This window comes from Ahaetulla prasina, chromosome 6 (assembly GCF_028640845.1).
Source record: "Ahaetulla prasina isolate Xishuangbanna chromosome 6, ASM2864084v1, whole genome shotgun sequence".
Taxonomy (NCBI): Eukaryota; Metazoa; Chordata; class Lepidosauria; order Squamata; family Colubridae; genus Ahaetulla; species Ahaetulla prasina.
Window position 1 is genome coordinate 23315638 of NC_080544.1, and position 5509 is coordinate 23321146.

Below are 5509 nucleotides of genomic sequence, written 5' to 3' on the forward strand. Positions count from 1 at the left end.
CTCTGCGCAGTTTCTAGGGTCTCCCCATCTTTTCTTTTTCTTTTTTTGGTATTGCGATGACCAAAACAGTATGCAGTATTCCAAGTGTGGCCTCACTAATGCAGTATAAAGCAATATTATCACTTGTCGCAATCTTGATCGTATGATGGGGTGGGCATGGCCAACTCGACGTCACTCATCATACCCAGCCCCACCGCCTGGCCACTTGCCTCAAGGACCTCAACTAGGTACAAATTCCCTCTCTATTTATTTACTACTACTACTGAACATCCAAAACAGCCTGAAAAATGCCTGAAAAACGCCCCCCCCCAAATGGCCTCAAAAGCAGCCCAAAACAAGTGGAGGCGAGGCCATCCGGTGGTGGGATTAGCCAGTTCTCTGAACTGGGCAGAATTTTAACAACCGGTTTGCCCGAACCATTCTGAACCATCTGAATCCCACCTCTGCTCTTCCTCCTGTTCCTCAAGGTTATTCCTACTTCCCGTTCCATCAGTGCTGTGAGATGCCAGCATGGTAATAACAGCAAAGGGAGAAAGTCAAACACTCAGCAACAGGGATTTTTCCATGGAGGAAAGCAGGCTTCTCCCAAACTTTGCTGAGCTCTGTTCCTTCAACTGCAAAACAGAAGTCAATATTTTCCTGCTGATCATCGGCCATTCTGGTGGGTTTGCTAGGAACCATCCAACCAATCCGGAGACTGAGATGTCAGTTCTTCCTCTCTGCTATATTTGTGGTGCAAATCCAACCTTTTGCAGAGAGAGTTGGCCTGCCTTTGGATTTAGTGACTGGAGACCTTTGGGTTTGGATGGTCGGTCTGAATCTTCTGGAAATAAATAACTTTCCAACTGAACTGGCAAGGTGTGATTCCAGCAAAGAATGATTCAGCTGTTACACCTAGTTCTGAGTTCCTACACCCAAAATTCAAATTAAAAAATTAAATTAATTAAAAAAAAATCCAGTGACTCTCAGTGGTAGACCGACCGACTGGCTCCCATGTTGGGAAGACTACTAAGGACATTCTCCCATGGTTCTAGTAAGCGAAGCCGAGCTATTACTCCATTTGTTGTGATGAATGTATTAGATATTGTTGTAATTGGGCAAAGGGTGACAGCAGCTGCTTAGCAAATTCTTCTCATCCATTGCCAACAGAGGACTGTTTCACAGAGGACAAATTTATAACACCGAATGTGTGTATGCAGAGAAAAAGAAGTACGAGTCGGACATATGTTGGGAAGCAACAGAGGAACAGCCCAACCTATCAATATTCAGCATCCCTAAGTAAACATTTCCTTCTGCTCCCATTCTTTTTTAAAAAAATATATTTTGAATATAAGAATGAAACCCGGAGCGAGTTTATAATGATACAAACAATATATATATTTCCCCTCCAGCCTCCTTACTTTCCCCCTCCTATGCTAGTTGCTAGGAATTGGTCTGCTCCAAGCTGATGTTTATTATATTGTGAAGGGAAATCGAGGTCACTAAATTCTTCAAGTACAGGAAGCATTTGAATTAGGTTTTGTCTATGGGAGATGAAAGAAGATAAGATTAGAATATTCTGAGGAGGGAAGAAGGAAGGAAGGATGAAGGAAAGAAAGGAAGGGAAGGAAGGGAAGGAAGGAAGGAAGGAAGGAAGGAAGGAAAGAAAGAAAAGGAGAAAAGGAAGGAAGGAAGGAAAGAAGGAAGGAAGGAAGGAAGGAAGGAAGGAAGGAAGGAAGGAAGGAAGGAAGGAAGGAAGGAAGGATTCATAGACTGCTGTTTACAAACATCACATGAAGGTTAGGAGAAGAGACTGTTTGCTTGTGGCTGATTACCTTTAATACATCTCTTGGAATCATTTGGTTGAGATGAATGCCCATAGAAATTAAGTCAATCTTCCTCATGAGTGAACAGAGAAATTGCTGCTTTTTGCAAAGGGATTTTGAAAGTCAATGATGGGATTGATTTCCCCCAAGAAACCATGGCTGCTGTTAGAAATTTCCTTTAGTGGCTTGTGAAAGTGGCTGTTATTTTGAGCAGTTTGGAGAACCGGCAAATGCCACCTCTGGCTGGCCCCAAAGCAGGGTGGGAATGGAGATTTTGCAATATCCGTCCCCTGGAGTGGCGTGGGAATGGAGATTTTGCAGTATCTTTCCCTTGCCACGCCCACCAAGCCACACCAACTGAACTGGTAGTAAAATAATTTGGATTTCACCACTGCTGGGAACCTTTGTCATTAAAGAACCTGTTATAAATCCTGGCTAACAAACCACTATGGCTGGCTTCACACCACCGGGTAAGCCTAATCCAAACCACATTATGGCTTACTGTAATATTGTTGGCTTTTGGTTAATGCGACAAGCAGATAGGGGAGCTCCACCTAATTTAATACTCTCCAACCATTATCAACCATATCATATCGCAACGGTTGAGCACAATTAAATGTTTAAAGCAAATAAAACAACAAGCCGACAAAAATAAAAGCAACAGCCAGCATCCAAAATAACCTCATGTAGGGTTGAACATTAGATGATTTTTATTCCAACTTCAAAGAAAAATAGAGGTGACTGAGACAGCATCAATGGAAGATATAAACTGCCCATCAAAAGTGTTGAGGCTGTGGTGATTCTTTCATCGTGACCTTGCAATCCAGAATGGCTGCATTCCAAAACACGCAGTCCAAGTCTTTCCCAGAGATCTTTAAGGATATCAATAAAAAATGAATATATTCTCTGGATGCCATTTCTGATACTGTGCACTCAGACTGCCATACCTGAACACAAGAGAGAACCGACAGCGGAGGGAGGGGGAGAGAGTTTTAGTTAGAATTATCCAGCTTTTGAATTTACTTGCGGTTGTAGGGTTTAGGATAGGGTACCTTCAAATGTGTGAAAAATATTTCTCCCTCACAGTAAAGTGTGCCTGCGTGAGTGTGTGTGTGGTGTGTGAGGAAGAGAGTAAGAGCGAGAAAAGAAGAAGAAAGAGAGGAGGGGAGAAAGAAAAAAGGAAGGAAGGAAGGAAAAGAAAGAAAGAGAGAGAGAGAAAGAAAGAAAGAAAGAAAGAAAGGAAAGAAGGAAGGAAGGAAGGAAGGAAGGGAAAAAGAGCGGAAGAAGCAAGGAAGGAAAGGAAGCAAGGAAGGAAGGAAGGAAGAGAAAGAGAGAGAGAGAGGAAGAAGGAAGGAAGGAAAGAAAGGAAGAAAGGAAGAAAGGGAAAGAGAGAGAAGAAGGAAGGAAAGGAAGGAAGGAAGAAAGAGGAAGGAAGGAAGGGAAAGAGAGGAAGAAGGAAGGAAGGAAAGGAAGGAAGGAAGGAAGGGAAAGAGAGAGAGAGGAGGAAGGAAGGAAGGAAGGAAGGAAGGAAGAAAGAGAAAGAAAGAAAACAAAAACAAAATTGGATCATGAGGATGAGTGGGGAAACGAAATGCAGTGTCCTAGAAATGAGTGCCTGGGTTACATTACAAACTCCCTCTTACTTTTCCATCCTTAACTCAACTGTCTTTAAGCCTTTCCTTTAATATTCCATTTCTTGCCACTGCTATCCAAGCGGATGGGCTGTTTCTGGTGCAGCACCAGTCCTGCTGCCCTCCTTCTTCCAAATTCTGATCTCATCACGTTGTACTCTCCTTCCCAAGGACCGGCTGTGTGCAAAAACGAATTGCCCAATTACTATCTTGGATCTCTAGCTTTGCACAACAAGTTTTATTATTATTATTATTATTATTATTCGTTTGCTCTGCTGCTCCTTTTAAGCTCTTTGCTTTAACTCTGGGTTCTGTCTTGACGCGGTTATTAATGATACGCGGGAAAACAATGATAGCACTGAATGTTCAATGGCCCATTTAATGCCAATAGAGCTGTTTCCTCCTGCACGCCATCCTCTCTTTTCATACTGAAGCACTTCAGTTTGGATCTGTCTCAGCGTCTACTACAGCAGGAACAACAACAACAATAGCAACAACAACAACAACAAAAACAAGATTTACTGCTCAGTTAAAAATAACGGGGTGATCGTGGAGGAGGAATTCAATGCCAAATGAAACAAGACAAGCCCACCCCTCTCTTTTATTTTTTTTCCCAATTTTTCCAATTGTTTTAATGTGATACACAATTGACAAACACACCACATCTAACTTATAAATATTTCTAAACAGCGTCTCTTAGTGGTCTTCTTTCGCTTTTATACCTTCCCACCCAAATCACATTTGTTATTTTATTTTCTTCCTTATCCCCTTTTCTTTATTTACATTAAATTATCTAATACTAATAGTTTTACTTTTCTAGATTCGTATATATTTATTTATATAATTGTATTGATATATTTTACTCTCTCTTTGAAAGCGACTTCCCTCCAATCGTCCCCGTGGCAGTAAAAGAAATCTACACAAGAGGGCGCTAGGTAGCCTTAACCTCAGGATGTAGAGGCAGCACAGCTAGCTGTCCCGCGGCTTAATTAAGATTTCATGCAACAAATGTATATTGTCCGTTTTCTAAAATGGTAGTTTGGGGGGGGGGGACGCAGAGGCTGGACTGTAGCCCTCCGATGTCCAGGAACAAAAAAATAAGCTTAATTGACAAGAGTCGTACTTGGGATGAGGCTGTTGTGCTGAAGCAGCTGTGACTCTAACACAACAGAGCCCGACATATAAGTCTAAAGCAGAGGTCTCCAACCTTGGTCCTTTTAAGACTTGTGGACTTCAACTCCCAGAGTCCCTCAGCCAGCTTTGCTGGCTGAGGGACTCTGGGAGTTGAAGTCCACAAGTCTTAAAGGGACCAAGGTTGGAGACCCCTGGTCTAAAGGGTGAAAATAGGATCCTGCACGTTTGACTTTAAAAATAAAAATCATACTCAAACAGCAGTGAAGAGCGTTCCCTCTTCCTTCAGACTCACCATTCTTCCCATGGCTGTAGTTTGGCCAGGGGAGAAGTCCAGTGGGTATTAATGTCTCTCGCCTATCAAACAGTAATTTATGATTTGTCAGATATATTTTTTTGAAGTGCTTTTCAAAGAGAGAAAAAAACACTTTTGTTCTCCTCCCCCACACCAAACGCATTAGTTTTTTTAAAAAAAAGTTTCCCCTTTTCTTCCCTCCTCTTCTCATTAGTGATGCTTCATCATGGGTCACTCGTTTTTTCAATCAGAGAAAACCATCCATCTTGCCCAGGGGAAGCTTGTTTTGCTCAGAAGAAATTCGCTCTGAAGTCACATGATTTGATAGCTGAGGAAATGCATGGACTAGTGCAGTGTTAATAGGGGAGAGAGAGAGAGAAAAGAAGAAGAAAGCAAGAGAAAGGAAGGAAGGAAGGAAGGAAGGAAGGAGAAAAATGAGAAAGAAAGGAGAAACAAGGGAGGAAGGAGAAAAAGAAAGAAAGAGAGGGAGGGAGGGAGGGAAGGAAGGAAGAAGAAACAAGGGCAGGAGGAAGAAAGAAAGGAGAAAGAAAGGAAGAAAGGAAGGAAGGAAGGAAGGAGAAATAAATAAAGGAAGGAAGAAAGGAAGGAAGAAAGAAAGAAAGAAAGAAAGAAAGAAAGAAAGACAG

The 5509-nt window shown here is 42.0% G+C and overlaps 1 long non-coding RNA gene across 2 annotated transcripts; it reads right to left on the reverse strand.

Moving 5' to 3' along the window:
• Positions 1 to 2537: 2537 nt before the first annotated feature.
• LOC131201460 (uncharacterized) lies at positions 2538 to 5038 on the reverse strand. 2 transcript variants are annotated; one of them, XR_009155851.1, is made up of 3 exons: positions 4863 to 5038; positions 3464 to 3613; positions 2538 to 2752 (listed from the first exon to the last, which is right to left on the reverse strand). It is a non-coding gene; the product is annotated as an uncharacterized LOC131201460 (long non-coding RNA). The 2 variants fall into 2 exon arrangements; XR_009155850.1 differs by having other exon boundaries at positions 3449 to 3613.
• Between the last annotated feature and the right edge of the window lie 471 nt (positions 5039 to 5509).